The sequence below is a fragment of the Tachypleus tridentatus genome, chromosome 7 (genome assembly GCF_004210375.1).
Source record: "Tachypleus tridentatus isolate NWPU-2018 chromosome 7, ASM421037v1, whole genome shotgun sequence".
Lineage (NCBI taxonomy): Eukaryota > Metazoa > Arthropoda > Merostomata > Xiphosura > Limulidae > Tachypleus > Tachypleus tridentatus.
Window position 1 is genome coordinate 195,091,970 of NC_134831.1, and position 23,819 is coordinate 195,115,788.

General features: G+C 36.4%; 1 pseudogene across 1 annotated transcript in view; it reads right to left on the reverse strand.

Moving 5' to 3' along the window:
• LOC143257626 (glutamate receptor ionotropic, kainate 2-like) overlaps positions 1-23,819 on the reverse strand; it is a 145,980-nt pseudogene that overhangs the window by 112,033 nt on the left and 10,128 nt on the right. The window contains exon 2 of the transcript XR_013031967.1: positions 8,163-8,318. The product of XR_013031967.1 is annotated as a glutamate receptor ionotropic, kainate 2-like (transcript). The remainder of the gene's footprint in view (positions 1-8,162; positions 8,319-23,819) is intronic.

The following is a 23,819-nucleotide window of genomic DNA, read 5'->3' on the forward strand; positions in this document are numbered from 1 at the left end:
GCCCTCGAAGATCAAGTTACAGCCAACAGCCTCGTTTCCAACAGTATAACTCTGGTTTGCTAAATACCCTGTCGAGATAATTAAAATCACGTCAAGGAATGCTGTCCTCCAGTGTTACAACTGTCAACGTTTTGGTCACATTCGTACCGTTTGTAAAGCTTCTCCACGATGTGTTCGTTGTGGAGGTCTTCATCACTTAAGTAACTGCCAGAAGCCCCGTCTGGAAACCGCTTGCAGCAACTGTAATGGTAATCATTCTGCATTCTACCATGGCTGCTCCAAATATCAACAAGTATTAAAAGTGAAAAACTTGAAGCTTGGTAAACCAGCACCCTCGGCTGGACCTTCTAGTGATTTCCCCAGCCAGTCCAGGCGCAGCATGTCGACTATGCAGCAGCCCTGAAATCACAGAGCCCAAATGTCAACAGGAATGAAGCACAACAAACCTCGGAGACTACCCCAAGGAATCCCAGAGGTTTCGATGATGCTTTCCTTGAGCGGTTTGCTACTTTTGTAGCTGATGTTGCTACTATGGTGCTTGAAAAACGATACGAGTCATCGCACCAACTATTTTCCTGAATAGCCCAATATTCCAAGTTCTTCCTAGATATCAAAAACCCGGATCCATACGCCATACATCATTGAATTGAAACAAGAAAAACCAAGTAAGTATAATGGTTTCTTTTCTGCATATAAATAACCAAGGTGACCTTTATTTTAAGAAATACGAGCTTTTTGACCTCTGTAATACACTGATATCACCTCCATTAATGAAACCCTTTTAATTAGAAAATTTTATAACCAGGGAGGGTGAAAGAATAATTGCTCTGTTCCCCATTCTGCCCCCACTAGAGGCATCGGCCTTCTTTTTAAACCTAACTTTAATATTTAAGTTCTTAAGTTTCCCACTCAGCCCCTTAACGAAATTATTTTAGCTGTGTTAACCCCCTTTAACTCCCCCCATTACTCTAGTCTTAATTTATGTCAGCCCCACTCAGGCCGCCGACTCTATTTACAATACGCTCTTTCTCTCAACAAACACTTCATAATCATAGGCGATTTAAATTATAAGCATAAAGAATTCTTTTGCCGCACTAGCAATCGCAATGGACTTATTCGTAATTTTCTACGTTCAAACAATTTAACATGTATCAATAACGATCATCCAACATATACACATGTTAACGGTTCCCAGAACATTCTTGATCTGGTTATAGTCACTCCTAACCTTCTGTCTCATACTTCTAATTTTCAAGTTAATGATCACATTGGTAGTGATCACCTTCCTGTTTCCTTTCGTCTTTTTGATAATTCTACTCGCTCCCATATCCCCTACTCTTAGCTTTTCTAATACCAACTGGGATGCTGTCAACTCCATTCTATCTAACAATCCCTTTTATGTTCCTCCCTTAATCTCTGGTTCTCAAGTCCTAGACGATCTTGTGCTTAAATTCACTAAATCTATTACTGATGCTCTCCATTCTGTCACTCCCACACAGGCCCGCACTCCGCCATTAAATCATTGGAATTTAACCCCTGAAATTCATAGTCATATTACCGAAAGAAGCCGCCTACGCAGACTTTTTATCTCTACACGCAACTAACATATTAAAACATTAATCAAATCAAACAAATGAGAGAACAACAAATAATTAAGTGGGAAAAATTCTGCGCCTCAATAGATAATTCCCGCAACCACCCTAAAGAATTCTGGAAATAATTTAAATTTGTTTGTAAAAATCACTAAACCTTAATTCTCATAATTTGGTATATAACAACTAAACAGCCCCTACTAATAAAGATAAATGCACCACTTTCGCCGAAGTCTTCCAGAAGTCATTCACTACACTTTTGACAGTACTCACCTCCCAAAAATAAATAATTTCACATCCCAACATCACGAATTATTAAATCCCAATTTAGTTTAGACCTTCCCATCCTCCTATATCACCAAACCGGTCACGTTAGCTGAACTCAAAATTTCCATTAAACGACTCAAAATCAATAGCGTCCCCGGAGAAGATGGCATAAATAACCGCGCCATTAAAAATCTACCCGTAAACTTTCTATTTACAATTACTTCTTTTTGCATGGCTACTATCCTAAATTGTTAGAAAAGTCTTCAACTAACTTATCTGATCCTTCTAATTACAGACCTATATTAACACCCTAAGCAAATTACTAGAAAAAATCGTTACTAATAGACTTATTTTCTTCGCTGAGACTAATAATCTCCTATCAAATATTCAGAACGCCTACCGGCAAAAACGTCAAACTGCTGACCACCTCGTTAGACTTACCGAATCTCTATTTCAAGCTTTTAACCGGAACCAGGTAACCGTGGTTACTTAATGTAATGGTGGTTACTATTCCTTGATGTAGGCAAGCTTTTGCTTTCGTGTGGCATAACGCTTTCCTCTATAAGCTATTCTCCATGAACATTCCGTATACCTTTATCCGTTTGATAGCTATCTTTTTAAATAACCATTTCGCCAGAGTTAAAGTTGACAATGAACTCTCTCACTCGTTCCCCATATTAGCGGGAGTCCCCCAAAGATCAACTATTTGCTATACATACTCTGTGAATGACATTCCTTTCCCTGCCGTAACTCACACTCATGCCTCACAATACGCCGATAACATAGCTCTTTGGAGTATGTCTATTAACCCGGTTACAGCCCTTTCTTTGGAGTATGTCTATTAACCCGGTTACAGCCGCTTATCGTGTACATACTACCATCAACACCATCATGCAACGGTGTAGCAAATGGAGGGTATCACTCAATCCTCACAAATCTCAAGCCATTTTATTTTATAAATCCTTTAAAAGAAAAGAAAAGAATGCCCATGATACAAATTAAAATCCATGATACTGTGATCCCCCTCTCAAAATCTGTTAATTATCTAGGTATCCATTTTAATTCTAAACTTACCTGGTCAACCCATATTAACATAATTGCATCACGTATCAGTCAACGATCTCCTTCCTTCGAAGGATGAGCGGTATAAACAAAGAATGTACCCCTCAAACTATTATGTTTATATACAAAGTGTACATTAAACCTCTAGTCGAATACGGTTGCATGCTACTCTGTAACATGCCCGACTCTCTCACCAAAAAATTACAAGCATTACAATATACGGCTATCAGGACTGCCTTCCGTTTACCTTGCTACACTCCCCATTGCTACCTTGATTAAATATACGACATACCACCTATTAAAACACTAGCCACTAAATTTTATAAAAAAGCAGTAAACCGTAACTCGCTTACAGCCCAGTTTACCGATTTATCAGCTGCCCTCTCCTCTTGGCAAAAGCACATTTCACCCTTTAATACACTATTTGCTAATATCATTTATCTCAATTTAGTTATGATTATCTTGTCTAATTATCTTTTTTGTTTGCAGCTCAGACACTAGCCAGATATATTTTTCGGCATCTGGTTGGTAAAAGTGGTTTTTTTTTCTCGGGGTACTCCCGTTTTCCTCCCACAGCTAAATTACCAAGTATTAGGATTTACAGATTCTTACCTTCGTGTTTTTTGTTGTCATTATTTGGAGTCATTATTTAACTTCTCGCAGAACACCAATGGACCTTTGCCACAAGTTGACTGCATAATCTCGTTAACTTTAAATTTTGTAGGTATAGCTATTAATCATAAGTCCAGCTAAATCTAACTTAGCGTGCAGGGCGAAGAGAAGGTCTATTTTGAGCGCCCTTGATTGCTTTGTATCTCTTCTTGAGATGCAAAGTGTTAAATCGAAATACCTGCTACGAATTTTATTTTATTTAGATAAGCCCCAAGAACTGTGTCTCAGGGCCCACAAGTAGCACAACTTCACTGATATGGAGTTCAGGATTAGGTTGAATACCCCGTTGGCGGCCAAAGTGCATGCAAACTATTTCAGAAAGAGAGAAGTTCAAACCATTTGTTGCGGTCCACTTCAGTAAATGATCGAGGGCAGTCTATAGCTACCGCTCAATAAATCTCATGTTCGACGACTGACATGAGATGTGAAAGTCGTCGACATAGAGCCAGTTTGTAACAGTAAGAGGGTATTTTTCAGTGATGGCATTAACCTTTGTACTGAAAAGCGTGAGGGGCTCCAAGTTCCTGTAGAAAAGAATGGTAAAGTGTCGAACCCATACCGACTTGGAATCGCCTGTCTATTTGTTTGTTTTGTTTGTTTGTTTTGGAATTTCGCACAAAGCTACTCGAGGGCTATCTGTGCTAGCCGTCCCTAATTTAGCAGTGTAAGACTAGAGGGAAGGCAGCTAGTCATCACCACCCACCGCCAACTCTTGGGCTACTCTTTTACCAACGAATAGTGGGATTGACCGTCACATTATACACCCCCACGGCTGGGAGGGCGAGCATGTTTAGCGCGACGCGGGCGCGAACCCGCGACCCTCAGATTACGAGTCGCACGCCTTACGCGCTAGGCCATGCCGGGCCACCTGTCTATTAAAAACGTTTAATAAAAATGGGCAAATGACCATGTAACCAAATAAATGGAGGTCTCGCAAAATTCTATCAATCCATGTAGTATCATAAGCCTTTTCAATGCCAAAGAATACAGAAACAAGATGTTGTCGTTTGAAAAGGCTTCTCTAATTGACGTTTCAAGTCGAACCAGGTGGTCCATGGTGGAGTGCTATCATCGGAACCCACACAGGGTGAGCGAGAGAAGGTTGTTTGATTCGAGAAATCAAACAAGATTAATATTAACCATCCTCTCTAAGGTCGTACAGAGACAGCTCGTCAAAGCAATTGGACGATAATTTAAAAAGGGATCTTGGGATCTTTCCCAGGATTAGAGAAAGTAGGACAGAAGCCCGGCGCAAAGCATCATGAAAAACATTCTCCTTCAGATCCGGTTAATAACAATCAGAAAAATAGCACGAGAAGCAGAAGATAGATGGCGCAGCATCTCGTAGTGTACCTCATCAGGTCCGACAGATGTACTGCCAGGGCCAGTTCCACCAGTGTAAAAGGAACGATTATAGACAGAGACAATCAGCTCGAAAGGAAAGAGGTGATCACTCTGCTCGAGTCTTGATAACTAAGAAGGAAGAGGATGAAACAGAAGTGTTAGACACCTGGTCAAAGCTTTCACCTAGAGTATCGGCGATATTCCGGGTATCAGTTACTTCCTGGCCATCAGAGAACGAGATTGAGTGTGAAACAGAAATATATTTCCCACTGACCTTTCGAAAATTGTCCTATATGACTTTGGAACTGGCGATAGAAGATTCCTTTTGGTTTTGACGTCTTATCCATCAAGCATGTGCATGGGCCTGCTGGAAAACGATGCGGTTCAAGAGTGTGGGATACCTACGAAAAGTATCCCAGGCCCGTTTTTGAACCTTCAGTACCATGTGGCAGGCAGGATTCCACAACGGACGAAGATATCGTGGAAAACATGTCGAGGTTTTAGGAATATATTAAGCAGCTGCCTGTATAATACAGTCAGCTACTGCTGCCACGCAGTCGTCTATTCACGGCTTACAGACGATGGCAGGATCAAGTTCTGTGATAACAGTAAAAGAGGGCCAGTTGGCTTGATCCAACTTCCATCGGGGCGCGCGGATCGCGTAGCATCGACCACGGCCAGTCTCTCTCAAAATTATAGAAAATGATCACTGCCTCGTGGGTTATTGTTAACTCTCCATGAAAAGTGGGAGAATAGTGAAGGGAAGCAAACTGAAATATCAATAGCAGTAAAGGACTGACTAGGTAAATGAAAATACGTATAATAACCAGTATTGAAAAGAGAAAGATTAGAGAGCATACGCTCTGTAAAGCGATCCCTCCCATCGCTCCATCAGCATCTCCCCAGAGGATATTATGTCCATTAAAGTCTTCCAGGATTAAAAAGGAGATGACAACTGTTCAATGAGAGCATCAAGTTCTGATTGATCATAGGTCTCTCCAGGCGACAGGTAGAGAGAACAAACAGTTATGGCACGATCCAAGGTAACACGTATGGCTACAGCCTCCAAGGGTGTGTTGAGTGGCAGAGACAGGGTGAGTACATGCTGATCAATCAACAGTGCCACCCTTCCATGCACTCGTCCATCACACAACCTGTCATTTCTGTACAAAGAAAACTGTCGAAAGGTGACTGTATCGGCAGGTTTCAGATATGTTTCCTGTAAAGAAAGACATACAGGATGGTAGGAAGAAGAAATGAGTGCTTTGATGTCATTTAGATTAGAACGTAAACCTAGACAGTTCCATTGTATCAAGGTGAACATTGTTATTTATGTGTAGACGAATTGGGTGGAGAACCCTTCTGTTTATGATCAAGTCTTTTTTTTCTTTACTGTCTTTATTTGAGGGATGTCTATCGACCTCCATGGATCCTGCCCTGGGCCGATTAGGCGAGTCTTTGTTTGAGAAAGATTATTTTGGAGGCACAGTGAGATCCTTTTGCACTCCCACTATAGTAGTGAAACGAAGTGCAGCAGCATACGCACAAGATGAAGTGGTGGACAGCAACTTTCGAACCTCAGGGTAAGTAATGTTTTGAATTGTCTTCAAATGCTGGACCTCTTTTTCTTCCAATCATTTAGGGCAAGAACAAAAGTAGGATGGGTAAGAGCCATTGCAATTGACGCAATGAGAGTCCGCTTCACACTCATAGGCATCGTGGTCCTTGCTACCACAACGAGCACATGTCAAGGAACCACGACATGATGTCTTCGAGTGACCGAACTGCTGACACTAAAACATCTGAGAGGGTTTGGAATGTATAACTATACCTTGCAATTAAGATAACCTGCAGGTGATGTAAATGTTAAAATGAGAACACTAGTTGACATCATAATTCCATCTTTTCGAGTGAAAATACTCCTCACTGCAAAAATCACCTTGAGCAGAGAAATCAGCAAAAATCTCTTACTCGGAGATATTCTTCAAATCTGCCTCAAAAAATAACTCCTTGTGACGAATTCAAAGTAGCATGAGACATAACCTCAATACGTATATCCCCAATCGCCTTCGAATGTAACAGGAGCTCACTATGTTGAGATGTGGATGTTTCCACCAATAATGTCACCAGAGCAAAGCTTTTGGACTGACTTTGGAGAGCCAGCAAGTCCATTCTAAATAAAAAGGGAGACATTTGCCCTAAATGTTTGTCTGAAAGAGAATGTAGTATAAGAAAATAAGGCACAACAGGTGTTACAGGGGTTGAAAATTCCTGCTCAGAATCTTCAAGACGTAGTCGTTTACCTATGGACTGTTTTTTCTGTACTTTATTTAAGCTTTTATTTGGAGGATCCATAATAAAAATTAATAATTTTTCGGTGGACACTACCCTACTCACCACGGAGCCCTACAAGGGGACGCACTACAAATGCCAACCAAGGACACTGCAGCAACACCAGAGTATCGTGAGTACTACACCCAAACACCTGTTGAGAATATCAAACACTGGTACTTCGTTGACCGTAGCCCACGTGGACCAGACGACTGACCTCGGGGGGGACACCCCAAGGCTGCCCGTCTACAGAATTTCAAGTCCAAGGTGGTGTGTTAGGGTTGGACCTCTCAATCACCAGGATCTTCTCCCCCCCTTCACAGGTCACCACGCACGGCAAACACGTTGGTGGATGTTTGGATCCAAGAGGAGCTAAAATAAAACAATAAACCTTCCCTGGGAGGTCCACCAGGTACAGGAATCCACACCGAGGAGAATTGTTTTGTGACGCACATAAAAGCGCAGTCATGACACCATTCCGGGCGTGTTACCTTTAAGTTACCTGTTTAGAGCAAATTATCATTAAGAATGAAATAGTACACATTTGGTTCCACTTAGAGCAAAACATTCTTAGAAATAAATGGGAAATATATTTTCGTTTCCATTTAGGGCAAACTACACTCAGGAATAAATTAACGTGTAAAGTTTCATGCAAGGCAAATTACCTTCGGCAATAAAGCAAAAATATAAATTCGGTCCGTTCAGAGCAAAATATGCTTTGGAATAAATTAACAAGTTCGGTTTTATTTAAGGGAAATTACCTTGAGAAACAAAGTAAAAACACGTGTTTCGCTCTGTTTAGGGCGAACTATTTCTACGATAAAAGTACATATATATTATAAGAATGAACAAAATGCCATAACCCCGAAAAACACTGATAAAGATCAAACGTACTCGTTTTTGAGGCTCGAAAGCTGTCATCCTTTGCTAGCCTGACGATTTGAGCTGAAAGTCGAGACCGCGGGAGAATACTGGAGTCAGTGTTAATCCTGTCCACTGCTTTGCGGAAAGCATCGGTCAAATCGTTGTCTCCTTCCTCGAATAGACCCACTGAAAAAAGAATAAAGAGAAGAATTATGTAGGCATATCTTTCTAACATCAATAACGTATCGGTTAGACGTTAGAAACGTATAGAGGACCGACCTTCCTAATAAAAACAACTGTACTAAATAAATCTGTTGTCTTTCTCGTGACTTTCAGTAAGGGCTTTTATGTCACTCATGCGTTGACAAAAGTGTTAAAAAGTTCGATTTTTTTCATGTTAGACCGATTCGTTAATCATATATAATATACTCTTTTTCATGTTCTGGAAATGCACGTGCACCTTACTATGTAAGTGTGCATGCACTTAAATTTCAATGATGTAGACGAAGGGTATATCTAAAGAGGTCATAGTTTCATCGTGCAAGACACTGGTTAGGCCAGTTCTGGAACAATGTGTCCAGTTTTGGGCTCCTTGCCTTAAGAAGAACATTGAACAGTTGGAAAGGATTCACAAAATGATTACTAAAATGATGCTTGGGGTGGAGATGTTGCAATACGAGAGATATCAAATTATTTTATCTTGAAAAAGAAATAGATGGGGGGAACGAATCTGATTGTAAATGGATCTGATGGTGTTAACGGAATGGCTTGTCTTCAGATGTTGTGGAAGCAGTAAATTTAAGTGGGTTTAAAAAGAAAGCTTGATAACTAGATGAGTGAGAAGGGTTGGTATTAAGATTGTTTTATTTATTGATAGTTCTAGTTTAGAGGATGAAACAGAGATGGACTAGAAGGTCCCATATTGTCCCAAAACATTATATTTTATATTTTGTACAAGATATTAGAAAGTCTAACGTTAGGTCGTAGAATAGTATAAATTTGTTTTATTAATAGTATTAACTTCGGTACGTTTAACCATAATTAAACTAAAGCAAAAACATACACAAGTTGGTGTTAATTTATCTCTTTATTGAATATAAGCTATAGTTATTAGTGACTAATAACTAATAGCTAATGTTAGGCTTAAGACAAGTGGGGTTGTGGTTTCGATGTGTGTGTGTGTGTGTGTGTGTGTGTGTGTGTGTGTGTGTGTGTGAGTGAGTGATCAGAATTCTATAATATTATTACAGAAATCTTGTATTTAAAGAAATGCAGTTGCAACACATGTTGTAACCATTTCTTTATTGGGGTTGGTTAGGGGGAAAAAGGGGATTTGGTCGACCTTATATTATGTCGTTGTTCATGAAAGTGTGCGATATTAACAGCGCCTAGACTACGACTACGACTGTGACATCTTAACCGGACTGATCAGCCTTGGTATTGAATAAAAAGCCCCGTCGGCGATGGATATGACAGATGTTATAACATGTTTTTCTTTACTTTCTCTCGTAATTTTTTTAGAATTAGGTACACTGATTTTGTTTAACTCAGTTTGTAGTTAAAATGCAATGGTTAGAATTTGTTCATTACAAAATTTGGGTTTTAATAGAAACATGATGGTTGCATCTGATTCTAACTACACGTTGATCTTTACTTTTACATACGACACACACTATTCAGAGGTCTTTGTTCAAGATCATTTGATACTTATGAAAATGAAGTTAGGAGAAACAATCAAATCACCTTATCCATTTCTTTAACGACCGTATTTTCTTGTCTCTAGAGGGTATTCAGTCGACTCATTTCATCTGTAAACATTAGGGGGACAAAGCTGAGCGACCCCCACAGAAAATGGCTCAATAATAGGAGAGGATGTGACCTGAAATTTACCACTGGGTGATCTTTATGTAATGTCATAGAAAATAATTAATTGAAACTGAAACCTCAAAATGTTTAAAGGATTAGAGCATTAATCCCTTTCCTTCCCACAAAGAATAAAAGTAGAACATAATGATTGGGTACAACAAGGGACCTGACGGTCCATCTCGGCTGCCTCATGCTCTAAGCCAAATAACAACTATAAAGTAGATGAATAAATAAAATTTCAAACCCATCCCTTATCATTCATATACTTAAAGCTTTTTCTTAAACTCATTTCAATTTACTGCCTCTACAACATCCGAAAACTCATTCTATAGACCAGCCACCCTGTTTGAAAAATAAAATTGTCTTAGCCGAAGACAAACGGCTTCTACCGTACGTAAATCTAGATTGTGTGCTCTAATTCTATAATCCTAACTGTTAAGTATGAAAAATGTTGATGAGTCGACATTATCAATTTCTTTTACAATATCAAATCCACTTTAACTCTTCTTTTCTCAGGAAAAAACAATTACAAGGAGCTTAATATCTCCTCATATAATAACCCCTCCATCCCAGATACCATTATACGTAGTAACCCTCCTCTGAACTCTTTCCAACAATTCAAAGTCTTTCCTAAGATAAAAAGAGTCCAAGATCAAAACCAATACTCCAAATATGGCTTAGCCAGTTACCTGTATAATGAAATTATGGCTTCTTTAGATTTGAATTCAATATTTCTGTTGATACAACCTAAAATCCTATTTACCCTACTACCAGCAATACCACACCACTTGGATAGTTTAAGAGACTGATTAAACATTACACCAAGATCCTTTTCTTTCATGACACTGTTAAGGTTATTCCTGTTCAAATTATTCTAATGATTCAAATTATGATAATCTACATGCAATATTTTGCATTTACCACAAAATCCAGCTGTCATATGTTTGTCCAACTCACTAAATTATATAAATCATTTTGTAAACAGCAGCATCCAAGATCATAATATCATCAGCAAATATAAGTAATGTATTTACTATTCCTTCATCTACATCATCGATATATATCAAAAAGAGCAATGGTCCTAAAACTGAACTCAAAGATACATCACTTGAAACATTAATCCAGTCTGACTGAGCCCCATTTATAACCTTCTGCTTTCTTTCATCAAGCCAATCTTTTACCCAAATAATTACTTTATCTCTCATACTTATAGAGAAAAATTTCTTTACAAGCCTTTTATGTGGCACTTTTTCCAATACTTTCTGATAATTTAGATACATAAAACCTACACCCTTACCCTCACCCTACATATACAGTAACAGTTTAAAAGAATGTCGAAAGATCTTTAAGGCAAGATTCCCCTTAATAAAACCATACTTACTATTTAACAAAATTCTAAGCCATTTCTAAACGACTTTACAAAGTATCTTTTATTAGATTTCCAAAACGTTTTCCTCAAGAATACTAGGCTCATAAGTACTGGGATAACTTTTATTACCTCTCTTGAAGACAGGAGTAACATTACCTAATTTCTATTTTATTGATAGTTGTTCACTATTCAAAGATTGTAAACAAAAAAATAATTGTGGCAAGAGGACTCGCATATCAAATCCTTGGTCTCCTCTAAAACTCTTGAGGAAATATTATCTGGCTCAGGAGCCTTATCATTCTTCAAGTTTCCCAATTTTATTTTAAAAAACTTGGAATTTATGCAACTGTCTTTTTTAACTTTGTTTTCATCTATCAATTTCTCAAGATGAGGAATACTGCAGAAGTCTTCATATATAAAAAATGAACAAAAAGCAGAATTTAATAATTAAATACAAGCTTTCTGTTATTATCCCTCAAGAGTTCTATCCCCATTCTAACATTTTGTTTACCTATAATTTATTCTACTCATTACTTACTGTTTATTATGTTTTCAGCAAACTTTTTGTACTTCGTTTTAGATGTCCTAAATTTCCCGTTTGACCAAGTTTCTTGATTGTCTAAGTATTCTATAATACCAGTCAATTTACGTTTCTTACAAATTTGATGCTTTTCTATAAATTTTATTTCTCATATGCTTTATGAAATAATGCGAATTTTCATTCGCATCTACTCTTTTATTTCTGTAAGTAGTATATTTATTCCGAATACTAAAAATAATTTTTTTTTTAAATTTTACTCAATTTCTCCAAATAACTTAGCTGTCCGATTCACAACAGACAATTATTGTTGCGTCTTTTCAAAATTAGCTTTTTTGAAATTTAGAATGAAAATAATATTATTACCGATTTCCATGTGCAAAAAAAGGTCAATTCCAATATAGCAGTGATCACTTGTACTTGCGTGTTCTCCGAATTCCACCCTTTCAAGCATTTCTATATTAGTAGTAACAATAAATCTAAAATAGCATTATTTCTAACAGGTTCCTTAAGCAATTTGTGAAGAAATCCATATTGAATAGTTTCCAAAAACCTTTCTCCCTCATAGTTTGACTATCATTTCCAAGTCAACACGTCTGAAATTAAAATCACTCATGCTTTCATTAATAGCTGAAATCTTAATCTTACTATAAAGTTTCTCACTAATTTCATAAGTTGGTCTGTAACAAATTCCTACTAAGGATTGATTCCCTTGATATCTACTAACAAAAACCCAAAGGAATTCAATCCCCTTGTTATTATTCTTAACATTCTGATTTTCATCAGGATGTAATTTTCTTTACATATATAGCCGCTTCAACCCATCTCTTTACTACTCTGTCCCTATTAAATAACTTGTAACCATGTATTTCAAATAAATTTTCAAAATAAATCTACATTTAACCATGTCTCTGTTATTGCCATTATATTAAAATTCTCTATTCCTACTCTTGCCCTAAAGTTATCCAATTTATTTTTATGCTTCTATCATTTAGTTTATCTTTGCCTTCACCACTATCTAGTCCTAGTTTAAAACAAACTTCTCTTACAGCTGAGTCAATAGCCCTTGCAAACATGCCAGACCCTTTCCTACTTAAGTGTAAACCATCCACTCCACTTATTCTGTCCACCAACCAGCTAAATTGTACATATTAATTTCAGCCTAGCATTTACCCTAATAACCTGCTCAAAACTTCATCTCCACAATTAATTCTTGGTGGTATCCCTAATGCAGTTAATTTATGGCCCTTATTTTTAAAACTTTTTATCAACCCCTTATATTCATTAATTCGTCTGATATAGTTTTCCCTATATCGTCAGTCCCTATGTGCACAACAAAAACTACATTGTTGCCACTTCCTTTCATTACATCTCTTGCTCTGTCAGTTATGGCTTCCACCTCTGCCTCAGAGTAGTATAATCCAACTCTTTTCTCCCTATTTACCTCACAGACTACTCTATCTACATGCCATATTATAAACCATATCCTTCTCTATTCCTTCTGCTTTGCCTCCCTACAATAGTTCTTCGTCTGCATAAGCAAAGGGTTGAAATCTGTTGTTCAACAGTACAGGGTCTTTACAATAAGTTCACTACTTTTAAGCATAATACTATCTTTTCAAACTTCCTGAATGACACTTAATATTAGCTGATGCCTCCATCGAATGTAAAAGTTTAAGCTCCTCTTGAAGTCCTGTTGTCATTTCTCACAGTCTACACTTCTCTTTACCTATTTCTTCAACTTTGGTTAGAAAAGTCTCCAACTTGCAAACTCTACATATAAATTAAACATTTTTACTATTACATTTCCTAAAAGTGCATAGTAGTCCAGAATTCTCAAACGAAACCCTTTCGTTGCACTTATCGCACCTAACAAACTGGGAATGCTTAACCTCAGTTAGTCTTAACCAGTGAATTATTTGTAGAATTAAAATAAACGCTGGATATTATAATTAAATACCAGTAGTTTTACAACTAACTAATTTTAAACTGTATTTATGAAGTCCAATTATAGCTGTGCCTAACCCTTAAACAGCGGGAATGTTGTAGGTAGCAGCATCAATCGATGATGGCCGTCGTTTAAAGGCGAGAGAATCATTACGCGTACTAAGCCTAATCTAACGTTATACTACACGTTACATTGCTAAAATCTAAAATGAAAGCTTATGCTACTAATTTAGTCTCAAATCTTACTGAATCTAGTTATTTTTTGATATTTAAGTCTAATTTATAAAAGATAAAAGCAATAAAACCAAACAGCATCCAAAAAACCCACAATACTTTAAAAATTTGACTGTCTAACGTCTCTTTTCAAACAGCACTATTTCGAATGCAAGTAGCGTCATCGAATAAACAAACCAAAATTGAAACCTTGGAAGGTTTAAAGTGAAGAAATGAGCAAAATAAAAAAAAGAACATGTAAGGAAACAGTCGTTCATTCTAAGTTTTTCTTTTCTATTTCTTAATTCCGTGGTTAAAATGAGTAGATACAATTCATCGTCAAATTACTGAAGGAATTTCAAAAGATCTGAACCTCTCTTCATAAATCTTAATTTCACATTCAATTTCAGATTATTTTTAGTAGTTACTTATTGTGCTACTTTTAATTTTTTAGGGCGAAGTTAACTGTCTGAAAAAAAAAAAAACTACCATTATTTAGCCACAAAATCAGTATTTTGAAATTTTAATTTTTATCGTTAATATTCAAAGAAATGTTAAAAGGGAAAATTAATTAAATAATTTTTAATGAATACAAGTCTAAACTGTTGTCCCCAGTGTAATAGTTTTGCTGTTTTTTCTAAATTATTCCATCTTATTATTATATAATATTAAATTAAGAAGAGTTGAATTAATTAAAATACTTTTATTCACTACAAAACCATATAACATAATGAATACAAGGCAAGGATCTGAAATTAATTTTGTCCGCGATCATGAAGGAACTTGAACCATTTCATTTCGATATTCCTGAGAATAGAAATAATTTATTTAGTTAAATCATTCGTCAGAGAAACTGTGCTATTCTTTCACCCAATATCTACATTTCCTTCCCGAAATGCTTTATTCTGTCAACACTTTCAAATTTGAACAATAAACTAGATCTGATTTCCAGTATAGAGGAAGCATCATAAAAACACAATTTATTTCACTGATCCGTCATGACCTACTGTTACATTTATACTTTCGATACAATGAACTGTTCTAACAGCAGAGAAAGTATAATAATGTCAAATTAGATTGTTGTTTTCTTCACCAGAGGTCTCTTCTCCATCTTTCTCGCTCTCTTTCTCTCACATGCATGTATTATTTTTTAAATGGTGACACACCCCTTTTATAAAGGTTTACTTTTTCAAAAGAAAAAAAAATCAGATTACAAACGTGAATTTAAATATTCACTAAATATAGGTTCACCGTAGCGAGCAAAAGGCAATTCTAAACACAATACAAGCAATATTTACGAAAAGACTTACTTCATGCTAACATCGATATAAAACAATAAAAAAAGCCATGTAATACTGCGTAAAAAAAATCAAATTGGTCAATCATGTTTGTCAAAACTAGAACTGTCAGTTTAGGTCAAACCAAGGTATTCAATACAAAACAGAACAACCAAGATATCTCGGCTGTAAATATCACTCAGTATCACGTCAGTGTAAAACAAATTCTCGCCCGTAATGGATTTAATCCTAGTTCATCTAGATTTATAATTTTTTTTTTTATTATTTATTAAGATTACCTTATTTTTCTTTGTTTCAACCTGTTTGGCTGGTCGTTAATTTAAATACCAATCCAATTAATACTACAATCTTTACGTAACATTTATGAAGCAAAATATTCACTTTCTTCTCTTTCGTGAAAATTATATTATTGTATTTTTATTCAGAAGAAGAATTTTGTCTGCCAACCATACAGTTTAACATAATAAAAACGCACATCACGAACTCACTTGTACTTCAAATTTTTATTTATAGAATTTATCATATAATTTATTCTTTAAGTTTAATACAACTATCATTAAATCTTCACTCATCACTTCTAAGTAAAATACGGATTAAAAACTTTGAGACAAGTTTAAAACACGTTTTATTTTTAATTATTTTTTTAATTTTAAATTAAAATCTAGAATATTAATTTTAGATCTCCAAATCAGTGCTTCACTTTGTTGTATTTTTTAAATATATTATTTTGTTGGGTTTTAAGCGTAAAGTTACACAATGGGTTGTCTGCATTCTATCTTCTGTGGGAAATCGAAGCCAGGACCTTATCGTTTTCACAGACTTAACACTGACTCATTGACTCAGTTCTTTGACAACTTATCTCAGCAAATATTAAAAATATTCTCTATTTTGAGTTGAAAATATTTTATATGTGGAATCTATTGATTATCCTCTCAAAAGAATTACTCACCCTCATTATCTACGTTTCTTTGCACATCGAGTTTGCTAGGTAAATAATCCATTTACGAAAGGGTTGTCACTAGTTTCATACGACTTAGATGAAGCGAAAAAATTTAGTAAATGCAAGGATGAGTTCATTGTAACACTGGTCTCATCTCGGCGAATGAATTTAGAGGAGTTAAGATAATTCTAAAACATCCGACAATTTCGCGACATCTCGCACATCTTACAGCACGGTCTTGTGACATATCGCACATGCTACTCACACAGTCTCGTAATGTCTAGTACAACCTACAGCAGCGTCAGTGGGATAAATAAATTCAGAAATACTCATTTATATCTAACCAGCCTCAATTCACTTTACCCGAGCTCATTCAAGCAGAAATAAATTATGTAACAGATCCTCTTGAACCGTACATGTTCGGTGCCATTGGGTAAAAGTTGCCCGAAACTAAAACGAAGCCTAACGAAACGTTCCCTTGATCTGTTTGTTTCCCTAGAGAATTACTACGTAGCTTCAAGCTAGCGTTCTCAATATCAAAACTTCTTCATGTGACGTATACAGTTAATATCTTGTAAATAACCAGACTTAACTACTGTAACGTAAAAACTATTCACAATATAATGAAATTAAAAATAAGAATAGAAAAGAAGCCGATACTATTAGCCTAAGAATGTTTATTGCATTCTTTCTCTAGTGATGCAAACCTTTGATTAATTTTTTTCCAACAGAATAGATATGAACAAGTTGTCCATTAGTGATGTCATTTCGTTAGTATAAACGAGTTTAAAAGATACTGGGTTATAAAATATACATTAAATAAAGTAAAATCACTAGAAAAATATTAAACCCAGCTGTTTTGTTTTTTTTAACAGCAAGCTTAAATTTTCCTGTATATTTAGACAGGAAAATGTAGTTAAGTACAAAGCTACAAAATGAGCTATCTGTGCTATGCCCACCAAAAGGTATCGAAACCCAGTTTCTAGCGGCGTAAATCTGCATACATTCCGCTGTGCCAATGGAAGCCAAACAGAATGATAAGTTGATAAAGTTTGGAATATCAAATGAGACGCACTTTATAGGTGTGTGTGTGTGTGTGTGTGTGTGTGTGTGTGTGTGTGTGTGTGTAAACATTTTTAATACTTAATAACGTTCTTAGTTTCTCTTCTCGAGGAGCTACCAAGTTATATTTTTAAAGACAAAACTCACTGCCCCACTATGTTGATTGGACGATAACACAAATTAAGAACTGCCTGACGTCCTCTGGACTGTATTATTGACAAACTTTGAAATCCATTGTAAGTAAAACACAGAAAGTCACGATGAAACCACGATACAAGAACCAAAACAAAACAGGAAAACCCGCAGAATTCGCTAGTCAACGAAACAAACACAAAACAAACTGACAGAAAATGAAGCAAATATAGGATTACTGTAATTGTTAAGTAAAATACAATGTAAGAAAAGACTTGTAAGTAAAAAACACAAAAAACATAGATATGTAATGAATTAATAAACCTTCCTTAGTTTATGAACAATGTTTTTTTTTGGTAGTTGTTAAACACGAAGTTGTGCTATTACTTACCTGCACTGTTCACCACAGAGATCGATTCCCGGTTTTTAGCGTTATAAGCTCTCGGTCTTACCACTAAGCCACCGACTGACTTATTGATAATAATTCAATTTTAAAATGATAATTAAACCTTTTTTAATTAGAAGACAGTATAAAGACGATTTATAAGATAGTAGTTGCACGTGTTTTAAATGGACATTTAATTCCATAAAAAATGAAACAAGTAAACTTACTTCGTTATATAATACCTGATCACCGTGAAACGGGATACGTGTTATCGAAAAAGCAATAAGGAACATAGAGAATGAAGTGTCTCCGGTATCTATAGGAAAATAAGCTGGAAATTAATCTGCTACGAGGCATTAACAGTTAACAACACTCAACTTCTCACCCGTCAAGTCCTTTCTGTTCTTTTGGTGAAAGACTTCACCTGTTTCTAAGAAGTTACGATATTTATCTTCGTCATGTGTTGTTCTTTATAATCCGGTAAAGCACAATGCGAAGCGCAGACAACTTAATACAGTAAAATCTCAAGGAGGAATCGCACGGGATTGAGTAAAATTTCCGGCTTAGACATAGTGAGCATGTATTTCGTTTATTATATATAATTTTTGAGCAGAACGTTATACTCGCTTGACTCAAGAGAAGCAAGACGTTTGTGAATAAATTTATTATACTGTTTATGCCATATTTATTAGAATAAGAACACAAAACAGACATTCAAAATATACACAAGTACACAAAATCTTAATCAAATTTATTTGAAGAAAGTGTCCAGTTTCCACTGTTTCACTTTTTTTATTAACTTTCTCATGCGGTTAAAAGAGAACGCCAGTTCTACGGCCTTTTCACGAAGTTCATTTTCTCCCTTTATTTTTGCATACAATTTTATAGCGTTAATATAACGTAACACTTGCGATGAAGTAGGAATTTCTATTTCCTCACTATCTTTTCTATTTTGTTCATCTTCTGAATCTCTCACACTGCTACCATCTTGCGATTCTATTATAGATTTTAAATAAATTTCATCAGTTTCTGTTAAAACATTCTTGTCAACGTACACAAAACTTTCCGCGTTCACAGAATCATTTGCATCAATCTTCGCAGAGTTTGGACTTCACTAGAATCGTCATCACAAACTTTTCCACAATGTCCGCCATTATCAAGAATAAACCCACAGTTTCGAAAGCACTTTATTACGCATTCTTCTTTTATGCATTTGGTTAAATGACTTAAAAATGCAACTGCAGCTAACACGTCAGTTTTCATGGTCATTTCAGATGCTCTCTTACAGTCGTCCATGTTTGCAATAATATGCTGAAGCATCAATTTTCTGTATTTCAATTATATACACTGTATAATTCCATTATCTAGTGGCTGTAGAACTGATGTTGTACATGGAGATAGAAAGACTAAACGAACATCTGAAAACTGAACTTTTGGGTGACAAGTTGCATTATCTAGGAAAAGTAGAATATTCCTATTTTCTTGTCCCACTCTTTTGTTCAATTTGTTGAAACATTCCTCGAATATAGCGCTTGCCATGCAGGCTTTATTATTCACTTTCGATTCCACAAGAAGTTGATTATTCTTACATTTTTGAAACAATGCGGATTTTCACTTTTATCTCTTACCCATGGTTTCTCTAGTTTTTCATCAGCAAATGAGACCAAAAGTAGAGTCAATAGTTCTTTAGGATAGCGACCTCCGGAATAATGACGGTAGAAAAAGAGAACAGAATATATTTACCTAATACTTACTGTAACAAAATGTCCGAGAATTTATTAATATTTAAAGAAATTATTAATGAGATAAGAAATTAATATTTAATCAAAAACATTTTTCCGCCTTACTCAGGTTCTAATCCTACTTGTTGATAGATGAGGTAGGTGAAAGATAGTTTTCAGTCCGCGTTACGCAGATTCCGCCATATAGAGGACTTTTTACAAGAAAAATCTTAAAATAATGCTGAAAAATTTTGATATTTCCGCCTTGTACAGGTTTTCGTCTTAGACAAGATGCTGATTGGGGTATGAAGTAAACTATATAAATCACAAAACAAAATAAAATGAAGACTGTAAAAAAACTTAAACTAACCGTAACTGTAGCGAAAAGAAGGTAAGAAAACCTGAACCGAACAGTACATGTAACAAAGACAGATCAAAAACCTTTACGAAAGGAATAGGAAGTAAAAATCTCAACCCGAAGGCAACTAAAGAGAAGACATACATTTCTCGGGCCAGTGGAAGAAATTACGAAAACCTAATGATTAAACAAAAACGAAACACTGAAAATAAAAAACAACAACACAAGTCCAATGGTCAGTATACTGAAGAGTTAAAAAAAAAACATGAGCCCAGTGATCACGATACTGGATATGAAAAAAACATATGAACCCAATGGTCACTACATTGAAGATGAAAAAACAGGAATCTAACGGTAGCTATACTAATGACAAAAAATATCTATATATTAATCTATCGATGGCTACAGCGAACACAGATAAAAGAATCTCAACTCAAACACAGATAAAAGAATCTCAACTCAAAAGAAGCAAAAGTAAAAGGTTGTTTATTTTGAGTTTTGTACAAAGCTACACGTAGACCATCTATGCGAAACGTTCCTAATTTTAAAGTGTAAGACTAGAAGGAAAGCAGCTAGTCAACACCACCCACTTTTTTTACCAATGAAAAGTAGGATTCAACGTAACATTATAATACCCAGACGTTTGAAAGGGCGAGTATGTTCAGTGACGCTATTCGAATTCGTGACCCACAGACTGAGTCGAGTGTCTTAACCACCAGGTAATACGAGACCCATGAATGACTGAACAAAAAAACATTCCAACCCACCTGCCGACGACTACATTAACATAAATCCACATAAAAAAAGGCTTCTAACATCATAACGTAAGAAATAAAATATAATGAAACATGTGTTTTATTGTAGTTACGCATAAAGTCACACAATGGGATATTTATCCTCTGTCCACCGCGGATGTCGAAACTCAGTTTCTAGAGTTGTAACTCTGCAGACAGCGCTATGCAACTGGAGGGCGACTCGTCGCTGTGCCACTCAGGTGGGTGGTTGGGCGGGTTTCGCGTTTTATGGCGCAAAGCAACTTGGCTATCTGCGCCAAACATCCGATTAAAAAGTAAAGTAAAATTATCAAAATTCATGAAAAGAAATCAAGGTAAAACAAAACAAAGTTTAATTTTTCGATTAAAAACTTAAACAGCATGAAATCCAATTTTTATGTCTAGTTTACACCAGAAGGAGAGAAATTACAGTAATACTACTTTTAAAGGACATTCTGTAGCATAAGTTGAATGGTCATAACCAGCCAAGATAACCAACAGGTAACTACAAACACCAGCGTTAGTCACCTAAAGTTGGCCTTTCCAGTCCTGGTTTCGAGTTATGCGACGTTACGGTCATGTTCAGAAAGTAAAGTAATAGACGTTGTAAAATACTTTTTGTAGCATAATTATTACTATCATAACTCGCCAGGATGACAAACAGGTAACTTCAAACACCAGCGTGAAATCACCTGGCGATAGGTTTTCTAGTCCTTGTTTCAAGTTATTTAACGTTATAGCCATTTTCTAATTTTGTATCGAACTAGTTTTACTTCAAAAAGGAAGCATATTAAAAAAGGTCTAATTTATGAATTAAAAACTTTAATAGTGTTAAAAAGGTTAATGGCCTTTAAAAACTAAAATCATTTGTAAGGTGGACAGTGTCACCATCGCCGATGACACTGACCAACGTTAAGGGTTAACTTTGGAACAAAACATGTCTAAAATGGTGCCGTCGTTGAGAGTCGTAACGACGGCAAAACTGTAAGATGTGGCTTATTGTAACCTGAGTGTCACACAAACAATACATTGGTGCATCAGTTAAAAAACTGTGACCAATGCATAGTCTAGTGAGGACAACTTCCTCTTTCCGATTCTTATGGAAACAAAACGGCCAAAGTCTAATAGAGGGTTTTATTTGGAAAAGCTTGTTTTCCAGTTGCTCACTCCAAGTTGACTGTCAACTGATAAGGAATTCAGCCTTGAATAACGACCATAGTTCATGTATGGAACAGGCACAGCAGTGACAGTGCCAAAGCAGACAGACTTAGCTGCAGTGTCGGCAAGCTCGTTCCCGCGAATACCAACATGGCCTGATGTCAAGAAGAACTGGATAGAAGTAGATGTTAAAAGAGAAATGAGCCAATCGGTTTTGAATATCAGTGAGAACAGGGTGAGAACTGTCGTGAAGCGATTCCAGGACTAACAGAGAGCTAAGTGAATCAGTATAAATAGTACAGTTCGTGTACTGCATAGCTTCTATATGACCAGGGCAACTGTAGAAGATATTCTGTGTGCAACAACCAAAACACGGTAAACAATGGTAAAGCCCACAGAGTCATCTGATTTCGAACCATCTGTATAAATAGGAATGAAAGGATGGTTCGAAACATGTTTGGCAAATAGAAGGAGATACTTCCAATCAGGAGTATCTGTCTTCTTCATATGACTCAAAGAAAGGTCACATTTGGGGATAGTAATTAGTCATGGTGGGATGAAATGATCTGCGGATACCGCTATGTCATCCAAAGATAGACCCAATTCATCCAACTGCACCAAGAAACGAAGGCTAAAAGTGGCAGACCGTTTGTTATGAAAAAGTGTGGCTCACTGAGGAAGGAAAACACAAACCCTTGTGAGATACTGTGGTAAGAAATGGAGTTTTGAAGCATACATTAAAAGACAGTTGCAAACGACGAAGGTGTAGAGAGGGTTCATGGGACCCCGTGTTCAAACTCTGGATTGGAGAAGTGGTGAAAAAGTTCCAACATTTTCAAGGCTGAAGTCTTGGTAGAGTCAAAGACCAGAGACCTATAGTCTAGTTTTGATCAAAGAAGGACATGATAGATTTTTTTAGCATGGAGCATCGATCCGCTTCCCCCCAAGAGGTGGAAGAGAGGACACGGAGGATGTTCAGTGCCTTTGTACACTTGAGCTGTAGCTGCTTGATGTAAGCTTACGATCAAATACGGAGTTCAGGATCAGGGTGAATACTTCGTTGGCGGCAAAAGTGCATGCCGCTCAATATACCTGTAGGGGTAGTTGTTCATTGATGGCATTAATCTTTATAATGAAAAGTGTGACACTCAAGACACAGCCCTGAGGGACTCCAAGTTCCTGTTGGAAAGAATGGGAAAGTGTCGAACCCACGGACCTGGAATTGCCAATTCATTAAAAAAATAATAAAAATTGGTAAACTGACACGAAACCCATACGAGTAGAGATCTCTCAAGATACCATACCTTCACTTTGTATCACACTTTCTCAACATCAAATATACAAAAACAAGATGTTGTTTGAGAAAGGTTTCCCTGATTGAGGTTTCAAGTCGAATCAGGTGGTCCATGGTGGAGTGCTGTTTTCAGAACCCACAGTGAGTGAGTGAGAGAAGGTTGTTTGATTCCTTGAATCAAACAAGACCAGCATTAACCATCCTCTCTAAGATCTTATTCAGACAGCTCGTCAAAGCAATTGGATGGTAGTTGTGCCACTCGGCTGAGAAGCAAATGAGAAAAGATAGAAAGAAAATATTCTAATTTGGAAACAGCCTGTGGATGTTGGAGAACGTCTTATTTTAAAATAAGAAAGACAAGAAAACCTTAACGTATCGTGATGTCGGTAAAAATGTGAAAAGAATAACTAACTGAGGTAAAAAACGTTCGAGTTCAGTTTGCATTTCGCACAAAGCTACACGAAGGCTATCTTCGTTAGCTGTCCCTAATGTAGCAGTGTAAGACTAGAGGGAAGGCAACTAGTCATCATTATCCACCGCCAACTGTTAGGCTACTGTTTTTACCAAAAAATATCGGGATTCACTGTAAAATTATAACGCCACTGCGGCTGAAAAAGCAAGCATCTTTGGTGG